At 32.0% G+C, this 17,661-nt stretch overlaps 1 protein-coding gene across 1 annotated transcript in view; it reads left to right on the forward strand.

Annotated features, from left to right (window-relative positions):
- LOC130448378 (pyrimidodiazepine synthase-like) overlaps positions 1 to 17,661 on the forward strand; it is a 445,274-nt gene that overhangs the window by 379,182 nt on the left and 48,431 nt on the right. The window lies entirely within an intron of this gene.

A 17,661-nucleotide genomic window follows, 5' to 3' on the forward strand; every position in this document is an offset into this window, starting at 1 on the left:
ATTCGAATGATTTTAGCAAGGTCAGACGTATTTGAATCTATATTGAAAAATTTTTCGTTTCATACGGGTGTCTACAAAAAATGTTCAAAGTTTAACTTCATAAATATCAAATTTCTTTATTTTTTTAAATAGAACTACCCGGTTTTTTTCTATTTTAATGCATTTTAGGGTAAAAAATAAGGCAAATTCATGTATACTTTCTTATACATAAATCTTATCGTTATTCAGATATTGAATGTTTTCTGTAAATATTCAGAGAAACTGGGTGGTTCTATTTAAAAAAATAAAGAAATTTGATATTCATGACGTTAAACTTTGACAACTCTTCATATACACCCTAAATAAAATTTTTTAACATAGATTCAAATATGTCTGATCTTGCTAAAAGCAACCAGATGAAAACCATTTTCATATTTTTAAGGGTATTCTCGTAAAAAAATAATTTAAAATGGTTTGCAACGGTCAAATTTTTTACAATAAAAATTAATAACTCAAAAAGTATGCATTTTTCTAAAAAAGTTTTTAGACAAAAGTACACTAAAATTTCACGTAGATTTCAAAAATGTATTAATATACAGGATGTTCTATTTAAAATAACAAAGTTACAGTCGACTTCTGGTTCTACAGGTAGTCGTTATCTTTGAAAATATTTTAGTTAAAAAGATCGTATCCGAAATTCCAAACGTACAAATTTTCATGATTTTACTATAAGGATTTTGCCATTTACAGACAGTTTCACCTCGTCGTGGGACATCCTGTATATAACAGACGTTAAATGGATAAATCTTTAGAAGAATCAAACAAAACATTATTGGATGCATTCGAAAGCATTGAGATTATTAAATAAGAATAGTTTGAATAGGGACAAAAAGCCTATTTCTTATGGCCCACTCCATAGTTGCTTAGTTAAGAAATCTTCTTTTTTCTTCCATAATGTTTCCTCTTCGATATTCTACCTCATCCTGGCTAGATTGTCATTCCACCTCATTCGTGATCGACCTCTAGTCCATTTTCTAATTGGGAATTTATCCCTTGCTATTTTTACCAGTACATCTTCTGTCATTCGACTTGTTTTTATGTTGTTGTTGGTTTCATTGTTTCTAACACTGTGTTTCCATGATCGTCTAATGTTTTCGGTTCTTTCTCGATCTAATATTGTTTTTTTTTTTGATTCTAGATACGTCTAAAAATTTTCATTTCTGAGGTCTCCAAGAGTTGTTACGTATTAGATGTTTCTGATGGTTATCATTCAACTTGCCTTTGTTTCTTAGGTGTTTGTTCCGCCATCTACGTTCTGAAGACATCACTGGTATTTCATTATCTGTTGTATTATTTGATCTCCTAGTTCTAATTTGCTCTCTGGATGTTTTCATGCATATTTTTTTTTGGTCGTAGTCATATTATTCTATTTTCCTTCGAGTTAATCAATAATCTTGGAAAATCTACTTCATTTTCGGCACATATCATGGCGTCATCGGCATAGCACAGGATTTTGATTTATCTGTCACTCATTCCGTAATGTTCGCCTAGCCGCACCTTTTTCATAACTTCATCCTTTATTATGTTGAATAACTTGGGACTAAGCAAGTCTCCTTGTCTGATACCGCTGTTGACTGGTATGGGTTTTGTTTGTTTACCATTAATGCGAGCCTCAACTTGATTGTCTGAGTAATATGGTTTCGATGGTCTGGATTATATTGAATAATGTGGTGACATGAGTAAAAATTTTTCATACGACCTCGCTTTTCCGAGTTAAATGCCTTCATCTACTCACTAGCTGCATCAACTCCTGGAACACTCTCACGGAACCATAGAATTGTGTGTTAGTTTAGATGTGAATGTGAAATTTACCGCCGTAGTGGTTTATCTCCTCCTCCTGAAATTGTTTTCCGCGGGGCGTAGTTGATTTGTGGGAAAATTAACTATAAATAGGTAGGTCCAAGTTTAAATATTCAGTTTAAAGATTCAGTTTATCTTCAGTCTTGTAATTGTGTAATTGCGAGTGTTAGTGTAGGGGTAGTACAAACAGGGTGTTTAATACAAAATTTCGTAGTGTTTTTCCATAACACAATGATATCTGTTTTCGTAAGAAAAAAATGGTACACAACTTCAAATTGTCCTCTTTGTTAGATTTTGGTGGCTTGTTAAAACAAACATCTCATATTTTTTTTAATTTATTCTACTTTTGTTGAGCAGTGTATGTAATTTACGTAGATATTTGGAATTTTTACTTTGTCTATAACCTGTTGTTAATTTTAATTACCATATTTTCGTGTGTATCATTTTTTTTTTCATCAAATTACCAAACCACGTATTTTTTTAATCCAATGATTATAATCATTTCAATCTAATCTAACGAAATGATTATGTAAAATGTTGTTGATTGACGCATATTTTTGTGTAAAAGCTTGGTATAACAATCATATAACAAATTATTGTCGTATAATTAGTAGTATTTGTTATTCGCCAAAAATGATTAGTTTTCAAAAAAAACTTTTTTAAGATTCGCAAATTATGATAATACCACAAACATTATAAATCATTTTAAGTCGTTGTATGTATATATTTTTAGCCACAAAAGCTATTAAAGTTTTTTTGTTTCGAGTTGGTTATACTCATTTATTTTAAATTAATCTCTATTTTTTTTTATTTCTTTTATTCAATTTCATCTTATTATAACTATTATTTATCACTTATTACTAAGAAGACGGACTTATCGGTCGCTGGACTTGTAGCGAATCTCTTCCACAATGTCAAACTCTAAGATTTTCCTCCATCTGTTAACTCCACAGAACCAACAGCCCTGTGCCATAATCGATTTTTATATACACTGCGTTTAGACCCATTTAAGTTATTACCACCCTCTACTTAGCTGCAACGTTTCCTTGGGTCAGTCCGAGGGGTTTATCTCAACTATGAATTTTTTGTCTTGTCTGCGGCTGTATGAAAAACCAGACATTTGTATATCTTGACCAGCTCGTCGAGAATTGCTTTTTTATTAGACCCTATCTTCAGAGATCAAGACCAGGATTTTTGTAAACTAAAACAAAGATCAGTTCGTAATCAGCACGTGAACATACCGGGTGAAACGCGACGTGTAATCGTTAAGGGAGGAGCAAGCACCTCATCGCATCATTCACATTTTGATAACGCCATCTAACGGCAATGTTAAGATTATAATAAATAAATTTTGAATCTCTGTTTGGAAGAACCAGCCTAATAGACGTTCTCACTCTCCCTGACCTCACACGGATGATTTTTAAATTATATATTTTTAAATATGCCCTCTATTGGTGGACTTAAAACTTACGAGCCCACTTTTGTTATAATTTTTTTCTGGACATTACGATGTTTGGTATATTCAGAAGGTCCAAGGACGAACGATCTTCAAGAGTCAAATCTCCACTATCAACACAATTAAACCAACACCATGTTGTTTCCTCATTAACTGTGACTTTTCCTTCAATTTTTCACATATTTTCTCAGCTATCACGGCTGTTTTGAACTTTTGTTTCGAATAATATTTCAATAATACCTGACTTTCATGTTTATCACGATCTATAGTATTTATTATAAAAAACGTACTACATAGTCAATGAAGAAAGTAAAGATTATCAGAAGAAAATGAAGAAATTTTACTCTTCATACAATCAGTTACGATATATATAAATTGGGGCGTATGAATTTTAGATATGAAAACCGATATTACTTGAGAGACACCCCCTGTACATCAACATAATTTGATCTTCCTCGTAAATAAAGTTGGAATTAATTGGTTATCACTTTTGGTTTCCAAATTTGAATTATTTTGATGTATTGTATTTTTTTTTTTTTTTTTTCGAGGTGGTTATAGTAAAATATAATCAAAATTTAGATAAGAAATTATCAATATTTATTTTTTTCGTATAATATCCAATTTCCATATAATTCTGTCGGAAATAGCTAATAACGTAGTTATTTATGTTAGAAGGGAATAGCCTTTGGTCGACGAATGTGAATGTTAACAAACATATGAGTCGAAAAAATGCCTTTACACACGATTTGTTTACAATATTTTTTCTACTAGCGAAAATTTTATCAAAACACAGAAGTTCGATAGTAATTTTTCTTTACGAAATATATTATACTTTATTAATATTTTGAACATTTTAATCAGTATTAGAACAAATTAACAAAACAACATACGTATTTGTGTTAAAAATGATTATTACTCCATAAGTAGAAAAAGAAAAAATTGCATCAGCGCGACTTGAACCTGGGACTTCTCGCATATAAGCCTCGTAGTCTAGCCACTACACTACGGAGACCTTAATAATACGTTTTGTACACACTAGTGCTTAAAAAGTATGATTCTTCTCGCAATAGTGCGTAAAGTAAAATTTTACCCACTCGAAAGTTTGTATATAGAACGTACTTAACACATAGTAATAGAAAAAATCTATTTTAATATTCTCAATTCATAGCATTATCAATTGAGAAAGCATTGAACTGATTTCAATTAATATTATATTGATAAACAGAAAATTTGATAAAATCCATATTAATACCAACTCGAACCGCAAAATTATATTATTGGTCAAGAAAATGAAGCTCTAAATTGTGGTTATACCGAAAATAATCGATACAAAAAAATTAATTCAAGCAAAAAATGGATTCACTAATATTGCACAGGTAGACTGTAGCTTTCCAAATGGAAAGTTTACTACATCAAAAACTAGTTTATAAAAGTAGTTCAAAGTTGAAATTGACCTTAATATATATAACAAGTCTTACGGGAAAACCCCGGTAAATTAATAAATAAAACTAGTTTGATAAAGACGCCCTACAGTTGTATTGAAAATGATTTCTAGAGAAATCAGGGGCGGCTAATGCATAAGTACTGCGGTGCTACCAAAAAAATTATAATCACATCATTCAAATAAAGATACATAACATTTTTTATCACCAAGTTATTCAGAAGTACACCTAGAAAGTTAATAAATGTAGGTAAATATTTAACAAATCTTGAAAAGGGGCCATAGTCCCCATCAATTGGAAGAAAGGATTTCTGATTAAGATACATAGAAAATACCTCAGCTTGCACGAATCATAGAGGCATTACAAGCATTTTTTCCAAATAATATAAAAACGTACTAAAGAAAAAGGTAATGACAATTCTCAAAAATCAACTAAACGAAAGTGATGATTGCGCCAGCTAGCGTTGACGTTCGTGAATCAAATAGCGGCGCTCTTTGACGTTGTCTCGATCAGACTTGATACACGAACTGAAGTTGTTTAACCACTCTGATGAGACGTAATAACGTCGAAACTAGTCAGTGGTTACAAACCTCGCCTTGCAATGGCCAACCATTGAGGATGCTGATATCAACATAAAGGTCGATTGACATCACGCTCTTCACAGGAGATGTAATTTAATATGCGTCTAGTCATTAGCCAGGAAAGTAGTTGTTTTCTCCTTTGAACAACGACAGAATAGATTTTCGAAATATTAAATCTCGAAATTATCTCAGCTGACTTGTGCCTTCGGACGCTTTGGACTTGGTTCACCGGCTGCAGTCCACTCAAATTATGATTGTTTTAATTTTGGAGTGAAGTGATGGATCTAAGTTTCATCCATTGTCACATATCGATACAAAAAATCTGATTTATTACGTGTAAACATCTCCAAACACTGCTCTGAATCATCATAGTTGTTTTTGATCGACTGTTAGTAAAAGCAGCACTTTGATAATAGCTTTCTCAAGGACTTTTTTGATGTTTTCTAGAGTAACCACCTCAATTGGACGACCAGAACGTTCACCATCATTGGTATCTGTACGACCACGTTTAAATTTACTAAACCAATAAAAAATGGTTTTTTGCGATCGAGCAGTGTCTGGATAACACTTTTGGAGCCATAGCGGATCTTATACAGTATTTTTTTCATCAAGAAGCAAAGATAAATTACCATACGAAATTGTTTAGAATCCATTGTTTTGAAAATAGCAAAAGCAGCTTCATTTAAATGGTTGTCACTTGTCACTAATCGAAATGTCATGAAATTTGACACATAATCTTTTGAAAGTTGGTACTCCATAAACGTCAAATGGATTTGACAATGACAGCAGTATCTGTGTGTCAGTCACATAACTTATTGAGTGTTGTTATTTGTATAAACATTTAGTCAAGGATTCATCACTTCAAAATGAACGATTCCACGTACAAAAACGCCTTTTTGTGATGCAAACTCGGCTTCACAGTACTTCGTGATGATTCAATTGGTAAAAAACACCTCATATAGCGTTTTGGATTATCGTATAGGAACCACTTTTTACTTCCAGTGATCAAGCGTTCAAAAAACGGTTTTACGATGAGCCCGTTGATTTCTTTCACTTCGGGAACATCATGAGGGACCCACACACCTTCTTTGCTTATTTTCTCCATTTGCTATTAATATTCTTTGACGAATTTGAGAGGTGTTCGAAATTAGAAGTATGTTGAGTAAGCTTTACAAACGAAAACATAAAAACGCAACGGATACAATAGGTCGAATAAAGAAGAAAAGCAAATATCTCTAGAATAACAGTGGAAATAAAAACGGGGATTGAAAGCCTCAAAAACGAGACTAGGGATCATTGGAGCTGGCGATATGTGATTGAGGATTACATCAAATATTTTTGTAATGGAAATTGACTCTACGATTAACAGAATATTTTTTAATGAATAATTTGTTCAATATGCGAATACCTGAAGGCTATAGAATGATACCTCCTTAAATAAAAATTAATAACTACAATAACTTATAAAGACTATACCATAATTCAATTTTTCATTTAAAATTAATTACCAGCTATGGAAGTAAACATCATATTTAGTTGAGGATTTCATTGATTAGGAACATAAATTATCATGATTATAACATTATACAGGGCGATTTATGAAAAATCATTTCAGTGACTAGTTAGTTAGATATGAATTGAAAAAAGACAAGTTTTTTCCCGTTTGTATGTAGTCTACTTGAAGTAGTGATCAGTATCAGTGCTATCGTCGTTTGATTTCAATCAATTTTTCCGTACAATCCAACATCTTTAATAATATCTGGCAAAACACCAGTTAATAGAAGTAGTAAACATGCTAATAGACCACGTAACCTATATCAGCAAAGGCGGGAATAATTATTCTAGGTTTTTATTCCTTAAAGACTCCTTTAGATTAGAACTTAAAGGTTCCTTTAACAAAGTATACCTTCTGGAGGATACAAATCTTGAAAAGCTCCTTAAATTCCACATCGCTTTTGTCTAACGAAGGACCAAAACGTATTTTTGAAGTAATGGGGAGAAGACTAAAACTACCGGAATGAGTATGAAATCTACCACTGCCTGAAGCTTCGAAGACACTACATTTGAATAGGGCAGGTTGGTTTTATGTATTGAAAAGGCGTGCAAAAACTAAATTTTAATTCTAGAGGCTGTCACTATAGACCAAAATCTTTCCCAGGCATATAACCTCTGCTGGGATGTACTTCAAAAGTAAAAAAGTGTCGTTCTATATCTTCAATGTGCATATGTTGTTAAGTATAGCTTCAATAATGTAGACTTACGATCAAACTCTTTTTTTAGATATAACAAAGAAACAAAACATATTTTTTCCGTAATCGTACCCAAAAACTAGACCAGACTATACGATGGTTACTGCTTAAGTGTCGAGATGTGGCAACACTGATATGAATATGTCAAATCTGACATTTTTAATAGTGAACGTACTGATAAAGTGTCAATCGGAATGGAAATCATTGGTTCGAAGCATGCAAAGGTGTATTGACCTCAATGGAATATATTTTAAGAAGCAATAAAGCCATTTCCAGTTATAAATATTTGTTTTTATTTGTCTATCTAAAAACTTAAGTAGCAACTCTCGTATTTATATATACTACGAACAGCCATTTAGTTTTAATTCCTGTTTGTTAAGTATGAAGTAAGGGTGAAGGTCGATTTGATGTAGTCTATGTAAGGTATTTGTTTTAATTATAGAATCAGGGTAATCAAAATAAAATGCTACTCATGAATAATTTGGACTTGAAACTTGACTCGTAAATAATACCCGAAAGTCAACTCATAAATAAAATTATCATTGTTGGTTTATTTCGCAGGTGGTTTCTTGATATCGTTTGCATCGTTGTTATGAACAAATTGTCGTCTAAAAAATAAACCAGTTCAAACCAAGAAATGTTATTTTAAACATTCTTTATATTCACATTATTCGTATTATATACCGTAAACGTACAAAATTGTTTGTTTATTATATTTTTATTTTAATAAAAAAATGTGCAAGGAATAGAGAAATGCTTTATTGTCAAAAAATTGTTACGATTTGTAGACAAAAGCTTGTAAAAAACTAAAAAACTAACATAAAAATAACTAAATGAAGGTACAAATTAAATAAAATTTAATATACAGAATATATAGAATAAAACCACAATAATAGGTAATAGTAATAGGTAATAATTAGTATATAAGTCCATAACAAAAATTAAACCAGTATGCAGATTGCCCGGAATTAAATATTATTATTAAAATAGTAATTCCAGTAAATATTCCCTCAAATATTGCGGAATGCGGTAAAAGATGATATCGATTTGATTTCAATTGGCAAGTGATTGCGCATTTTTTTGCATTGTAAAATATTGAGCCCTTAATTAATTGTGAACGTGGAGTAGGTACGTAAGGGTTGTGCTTCACGTTCCTAAGTGGATATCCGTTCAAATTGGAGAAGCGTGCTTACGACTTAGGCAAACGGATTTAAAGATAAATAAAGAGAGAAGCGTCAGAATTTTTAATCTTTTAAAGAAATTAGCAGCCCTGCTGTTTAATCCGTGTAAATATCTACCAGTTCTCTTTTGTGTATTGAAGATTCGCAATAAGGTCATAATAGTTACTGTTAAGGAGATGGATAAGTTCAGTTCTTTGGAAACTGATTTCAGCGCAAACAGGAGGAACTTAATTTTTTAGTTAAGGCGGTTCTGTTAAAACTGCAGGCAAAAAACTGTGTAGTTAGTTAGTATTAGCATCAAGAAAATATGAAAGCGGATCATGAGAAGAAGTTATAGAATTTGATAAGGGTGTTTTGGTGTTTCTCTTATTTCCACACAATTAGTCCAGACAATTTCTAATTATGTCAAATCATTTTTTTGGACATTCCACGTTTGTTTCTACCATTACCTTTCCATTGATCGGCTTCCTCTAAACCATGAAACGAATTACTTTCAAGATAAAATTTATGTCTGTTTCTTAAAATGTTTTTTCGCATAAAAAATAATCTTTGATCACAAGAAAATTGTTGATTTCCTTATTAACCCAGTTTGCTTCACAGTTTTACAACGAGGATGATCCCAGAAATACCTGGCCTAACCTTGAGATGACGGTAGCTGCTTGGAAAATACCACTGTATTAAAAAGTATACAATCTATATAACATATATTTCAAATTTGAAGAGGCCACGTTGTTAAGTATTTGCTTGGCAGCTATCAATAATGAATCAGTGAATTTGGAAACGTGAAAAAAATTTGTCATCGTTATATGATACAATACTATTTGGCCTAAGCCCAACCAATGTAAAAGCTGAACTAGATTCTACTCTGGGTGAGACTGCTCCTTGGCCGTACGAGGACCAGCATCGCTGAGGTCGACCAAATGAGGTGAAGACTCCAGAAATGTTGAAGAAAATCCACTGAAGGATCGTCCAGTTATTTTTATTAAATTACTATCCCCAAGCTACAGACACCCTCATTTTGGACACTTATACTAACTATGTACGAAGCCACAAGTACCTGGTCTGACATAGAGATGGCGGTAGTTGTTTTATTAGGAAGTACACAATCCATCCACATATGTTTCATGTTTGAACACGCCATGTTGTTTAGTATTTGTTTGGCACCCATCAATAGTGAAGGTTTTCAGTGACTTCAGTGAAAAATTTTATTTGAAAGGCATAAGCCCAACCAATAACCAATATAGAAGCTGAACTAGATTCTACTATGGCTGAGACTATTCCTTAACTGAAAATTTGGACACGAGAAAGCTGTGCTTGAGATGAGTGCCGCGTTCACTCACAATGGAACAAAAACAGTATCGTGAAGATGTTTCAATCGAGTGTTTGGTAACGTTTCACAGAAATGAAGCTGGAATTTTCGCACCGTTTCATAAACATGGATGAAACTTGGGTCCATCACGATCAAAGCAATGAACTGAAAGGAGAACCGGCTCCAAAGAATGCAAAGACCGTTCCATTAGCAGGCACGGGTTCAGTTGTTTGGAATGCGCGTGGGATAATTTTCGTTCATTATCTGGAAGGAAAAACTATTTTGACTGGATCAAATACAATGCGTGGTAGTGATGAGCGAGACTGGTCTTGGTCTTGTGGTCTTGGACCAAGACCAAGAGCAGCTAAAGGCTTCCAAGACTAACACCAAGAACGAATGCGCAAGACCAAGACCAGTTGTGCAAGACTTATGCGGAACCAAGAGCGACCTGCAAGAGTCTTTTTTTTATTCTTACAAAATTTGTATTTTTATCTCAAAATATCATGAAAGATATTTGAATTTTGAATAAGTATAGCTAATTTACATGAAATTATGTTTGTTGAACAAATTATTTCACTTAATGAATAGGTGTCAAAATATGGTAACTACAAGGAATTTTTTTTGTTTCAAAGTGTATGTATTTTGGGACAAAAAGGAAAGAAGACAATATCATTTCATTATATCAAAGATACCAACATTACAAATTTTCGGGAAAATAGCTAACTAGTTGAACTTCAACTTAATGTTTTGAAAAATGGTTAATACCTATTATTTTTAATAATAAATCAGAAACAAATTTTACCATAGATTTCAGCGAGATCGACCTTGAATGAAAATTTCATTCTTATTACTAAACACTTTACACTCTAATTTATTTGAATTCGTCGTTTATTTACTTTTACTATGACACTATTACATTAAATTATTTAAAAACCCCTGCGGCTGCTAGAGTCCTTCTTAGAAATGATCTATATTAAAACGACCACAACATATGAACAGCTAAAAAAAATAGACAACAGAATCTGTTAATATAATAGAACAGAACCAGCTTCACGATCTTTGTCAGTAGCTGAGTTCGTAGCAATATTGATTTTGCTTCTTCAGAAAAGTAGTTGAGCCATCAGGTCCACGCTTCTCTAGCAGTTCAAAGATCCATATTTGTGGATTCATTAAACAAAGTTTTTAATTATCAGGACAATTTAGATACGCGGAGGAATGTAAAATGGTTTCAAAGGAAATGTATAATGTGGTGGACTATAACCTCTTATTATACTATTCAGTCATGATTTTTTGGTGCCTAAAAACACGTAGGTAATGTTGAATATTTAACTGTATTTACTAAATTAAAACATCAGTAATGATTTCATTGTTACTACAAAAAACAATTATTATTGTTTAATTGAAAAATAAATTAGATCCGGTATCAAACATTCCACTTAAAAGTTTGAAAATATAGCGTTATCTTATCACCATGCGTGTTAACAAATCTAATTTCAATTTATTCCTAAGTTTCGTATTTACTTAAATGATTTCAAATTCTATCAAAAGATTTATTAGCATTGAAAAGAAAACTTGTTTTTCTACGTAGTTCGATAGTAAGCTGTAGCGTGGGTATTTTGATCAAGGTCAATGATCAATTTTTTCACAAACAAATCTTGTATGTACATCCACCACTCGGACATATCTTCTAGTCTATTCGGATCCCTCTGGATAAACACCTTCCCCACAGCAATCAACACATTTTCGCCCCATTTAAACTTTTCATTTTCATAGGCTTCGGGAGTAACTAGATGACGTGAAAATTATGCCGTCACATGAAGAAAATTCTCTCGTTTTTGAGTTATAGGCCATCAAAGTTGCATCAATGACAAAAAAGATAACATAATGTTATTTTTCTTTAATTTTATGTAAAGTAAGCACAATTCATGAGATTCAACAAAACTTTTATCGTATAGTGGAGCTAGACAATGACACGCAGGGATCATCTTCTTCTTGTCTGTCCACAAATTATCCAGTGGGGCTCTTTCGATGTGGATGTGGATACAGGAAAGTCCCTTTTCGTTTTGGATTTTTTCGTTAGTGAAATCTAAAATGAAAATTATCTGTCCCTTATTCATTTTTTTCGTTATTATTGAATCAGCTAATTTATATTCCATAACAAAATATAATGGAGAACATAAACTAGGATTTCATCTGTCGAAAATATCAGCAAATTTAAGCACAACACATTCCCCAAGTCCTTAACTTTCTACAGCCCTTTTTTGGTTTTTATTTCTCTATAAATTCATTCTTATTTTCGCCAAATTGTTATGTTTAGTCCTTCTGGAAGAATTTGAGTATCATCTTTATATAAATTTTCGACTTCCTCCAGCAGCAACTGAAATTTGTTTCTCTCTAAAAACATCAGACCTGCAAAGAGATCGAAGCTACTTACCCATGAAAGTTTGAAGACATTATTTCTTTTTATATTAACATTGGTTTTAGAAAAACCATATGCAAATCACACTGCGTATAGAAATCTTTTTCACTCTAGGAGTCATTAACAATCACTTTGTGCTTTAAAGATCAATTTAAATAATGAAAACAATAAAATACATCCGTCGTATGAAATCTTTTTCATTGGATCTGACTACTCTTTTCAAGCAAGATAAATTTTAGTGTACTGCATTTCAATTTTGATCAAATTACTTTTATTTCTGTAAAAATTTCAAAATTCGTCTTCTTTGTGAAAACATTTGAAATTTACGCCGCCCTTCAGCCTACTAAACCTGCTGGTGAACCCACCACTGGATTTATTGAGACCAGAATAAGCCTCCATGGTAATAACCGAAGAAGGAAAATGTTCCGAAGACGAAGAGAGCGATTTGCAGATTGCTGCTTTGAAGAGTGGAGTGATTAGGGAAGTGATTTCTTCGTGATCTGGGGTGCAGTTTCAATAGGAGCACTGAATGATCCTGTGTTCTTTCGAAGAGGCGACTGTGTTCATGGAACTAGAGGTTTAATGGTTTAATGCGGTACCTTACGTCGACTGCAATGGAGACGAAGTCACCTTTATGCATGATGATGCAAGGCCGCAAAACGCAAGATTACATTACAGAAATCGGTTTTCGGCTCAACAAACAGTCCCAAAATCCGATAGAACATATATGGGATGAGCTAAAAAGCAAAATTCAAGCTAGACTCGATCACAGAGCTCATTGTTCTGTACATTGTACAAGAAACAATAGCTAAATTGATTAGATCTATGCCTAATCCTAGAAGAGATGTTATTAAAGCAAGAGGAGGTCACACTCATTATTAAAAAATTAAGTGTTAAACATAAATCGAAATAAGTTTTTATAAATTTATACTCATATTAGAGCATATTAAATTATTTCTTTTGTTGATCTGATGAATAATTAAAACTGAAAAACAGTATAATAATCCGGTCGAGTTAGACATTCGACGTTATATATATTCTTATCAAGCTGGAAATCAGTAAAATCGTTTAAAAAACAATTATACATAGAATTTGAATGTTCCCCATCATTCCCGTGTATGGAAAAAGGTTTATTCAAGGTCAAAGGTAAAAAAAATGAGTTTTTCGCAATTTTCAGCAAAATGGTGAGTTTTTTCATGAAAATACCTCAGACAAAATTTTATATCATAAAGTTATCTACAAAAAATGATTCATTACTCTTTTTCTCCCGAACCACCGTTTCTGAGATATAATGATTCAAAAAATTGTAAAAGTTATAATCCGGTCATCCGGTCAATTTAGACATTCTAAGTTACATAAATTCCCATCGAGCTGAAAATCAGTAAAATAGTTTAAAATACAATTGTACATAGAATTTGAATGTTCCTGATCATTCCCGTGTATGGAAAAAAATTTAATCAAGGTCAAAGGACAAAAAAATTAGTTTCTTGCGATTTTCAGCAAAATGGTGAGTTTTTTCATAAAAATACCTCAGACAAAAATTGTAGATCATAAAGTTGTCTACAAAAAATGATTCATTACTTTTTTTCTCACGAACCACCGTTTCTGAGATATAATGATTCAAAAAATTGTAAAAGTTATAATCCGGTCAATTTAGACATTCTAAGTTACATAAATTCCCATCGAGCTGAAAATCAGTAAAATAGTTTAAAAAACAATTGTACATAGAATTTGAATGTTCCTGATCATTCCCGTGTATGGAAAAAAATTTAATCAAGGTCAAAGGTCAAAAAATTTAGTTTCTTGCGATTTTCAGCAAAACGGTGAGTTTTATCATGAAAATACCTCAGACAAAAATTGTAGATCATAAAGTTGTCTACAAAAAATGATTCATTACTTTTTTTCTCACGAACCACCGTTTCTGAGATATAATGATTCAAAAAATTGTAAAAATTATAATCCGGTCAATTTAGACATTCTAAGTTACATAAATTCCCATCGAGCTGAAAATCAGTAAAATCGTTTAAAAAACAATTGTACATAGAATTTGAATGTTCCTGATCATCTCCGTGTATGGAAAAAGGTTTATTCAAGGTCAAAGGTCAAAAAATGAGTTTTTCGCAATTTTCAGCAAAACGGTGAGTTTTTTCATGAAAATACCTCAGAAAAAAATTGTAGACCATAAATTTATCTACAAAAAATGATTCAATACTTTTTTTCTCACGAACCACCGTTTCTGAGATATAATGATTCAAAAAGTTGTAAAAGTTGTAATTAATGGTTTCACTAATATAGTTTCAACGGTAAACTTTTTTTACAACATTGAAATGAACCGAGTGAGTATTTATAAGAAATTTCTGTTGACTGGTAGGAACTATCATAAGTTTATAAAATAAATTATTATTATTTCTCGAGCAATCATTATAGCCATTAAATACGACATTAAATCTGAAACATTATAACTTTTACAACTTTTTGAATCATTATATCTCAGAAACGGTGATTCGTAGGAAAAAAAAGTAATCACACATTTTTTGTAAATAATTTTATATTCTACAATTTTTGTCTGAGGTATTTTTATGATAAAACTCACTGTTTTGTCAAAAATTGCAAAAAACTCCTTTGACCTTGATTAAAATTTTATTTTCAATTGTATATCAAACAATTTTACTGATCTTCAGCTTGATGGGAGTTTATGTAGCTTCACTCTTTTTTTGATCTAATTTGACCCGACTATAATAACTGAAACTGGCACGTTCTAGCATAACAGTTTAGTAACATATTGAGTGTTATAACGATATAATTTTCAAAATGCGCATGCGATCGGTCCCTAAACTGATTCGGAATTTGAGCCGCGAAGAAATAAAACTCAACACGAGCGCCCATAATCACCTGAACTAAATAGTAAATATTCACTTCATAGCCTGGGAGATCTTGAAATGTTTCAACGGTTTCGACATATAATTACTCACTGCTATTTTGCTTTTATAGTTCAAAATTAATCTAAAATGTCTAATAAAAGTTCTGCTGACGAAATAGTTGAAATTAGCGTCAAGAAAAAAGACATCTTGAGACCTGAAACATGGCAACAAAATAAGAGGAAACAGCTCTCCTTCAATGACAACAAGTTACGCGGAATAAGATTGAAGACTTGATGGTATCGAGCTTCCACCACATCCAGCATTTAGTCCGGACCTCGCAGCGTCAGATTACTATTTATTTAGAAAAATTTTAAGTACAATTTGTTAATATCATCATCGTTTAACAGCGTACCCCATCCTCTGATCATTTAATATAACCAAACCGGAAGAGCTTCAAGTGGGGTTTCATCGCCACGAACGATATCTTTTGAGATTGTGAGGTAGTCAGAGACTCATTTGTGATACATCCAAACCTGAAGAGCATTATAACCAGGGTATGACCTGTCTTTAGGCCTTTATATAAAATGACAGTAGCCAAGTGGAGTTTAAGAAGAAGATCTGAAGAAACTATAGTTACCCAATCATGAGCCTTCAATTGAATAGCCTGTCCTACAAGGAGGACTAGTGTGTAAGCGCTGTAGTACTGGAGAGCTATAAAAAAATCAAAACCTGAAAAAATATTTTAATAATAAAAATTATATGCAACTTTGCCCCCGCATAAACTTTGCACCTGTGAAAAACTGTTAAAATGACGAGAAATCGAGATTTATTTGACAGTTATAACGTTTTTACAACAAATACTAAATATTTAATAATAAAACTTGATATATTGACATCTTTGACGCAAATTCATCAGAGTCGTTTAGAAAAAAATATGTTTACTATTTCCAAGTTTCGATAAATTTTGAAAATGCTTACGTAATTAATTAAAATCTATTTAAATATTATTGTTTATTTATAACCCAAGGGATTAAATTATAAGTTGGTTGCTAAAGCTCGATATTCTCAAATATGTGAGGTTAAAATACTTGAAGTAATATAAGATCTGGTTAGACTTTTATCTCTTTTATAATTCTATTTTTATTCGTGAGAGAATATTAAAATAATAAAGCATTCGGAGTCCATAGGCGTATCAATTCCATTAGTAGACAGTTAAAATATTTTTTGAGGTTATACCTCGAATATTTTCGTATGAATCAACAATTGTATAATTATAATCAATATATGGGGTATACACCAATATTTTTACCTAATTAACCTGCTTATAACTAACTAAACAGCTGAAGGTTAAAGTAAATGTTATTCTAAAATATTTTATTATTCCTCAAGTTAAAAACATTGTGTCATACTGGTTATTCAGGGTGTTTTACGGGACTTGATGCCAATAATAATACTGTTTCAGAGTTATAGGCATTTAAAGTTGCAAAATCAGTACTTATTTGAGTATATTATACATTGGAACATATTATGAATTTTCAATGGATGACTACGTATGTCTTTTTAGTGGTTTTAACGAAATAAATAATTCTACACTACTATCTGAAGGCCAGGGGTGGTTCATACTCAATGGTTACCGATCTGTAACTTTTACAGGGACAACCTGTACAATATGTAGATTTTTAGATCGTTGTACATGCCAAGGAAACCGTTCGCCATAAAGAGACATTCTGAAGAAAATTATCATGAATGTTATTTAAAATACTTACAGGAGGTATTAAAACAAAATCAAACATTTCTAATTGAGCTGCCTACAAACTGAACTTTAACAAATGTTCGAAGTGGACACCTTGCACTTCTATACACTTCCGAAGTCTTCTGGGGATATTTCTTTGCACTTGCAAGAGCATTCCAAGATTCTGCCTCATAGCGTCTTTATGGAAGTTTATTCTATAGATTATTCCATTCCTTTTGTTTACCAGTGCTGCAAATACCAAGCTTTTAAGATATCCCCCAAAAAATGAATCCAGTTAATTAACTTAATTCACAACTTTGTAAAAACTATTTATTAACATAAAATAGATTACTGTTCTCGCTGGATGTCAAGTCTATTAAGAACACATTCGATTGCAAAATTAATTTTTGCTATCTTTTGTTTGTACAGGTCGTCCCTGTAAAAGTTACGGATTGTTAACTATCAGCCGGCCCTGGCCTTCAGATTTTTTGCGACAAGTCCCTGAACACCTTGTAGAGGATTCAAACTACGACTTTTAAACAACGTTACGTTAATAAATAATAATTTTAATTGAAAACCTCACCATCATCAT

This window comes from Diorhabda sublineata, chromosome 8 (assembly GCF_026230105.1).
Source record: "Diorhabda sublineata isolate icDioSubl1.1 chromosome 8, icDioSubl1.1, whole genome shotgun sequence".
Taxonomy (NCBI): domain Eukaryota; kingdom Metazoa; phylum Arthropoda; class Insecta; order Coleoptera; family Chrysomelidae; genus Diorhabda; species Diorhabda sublineata.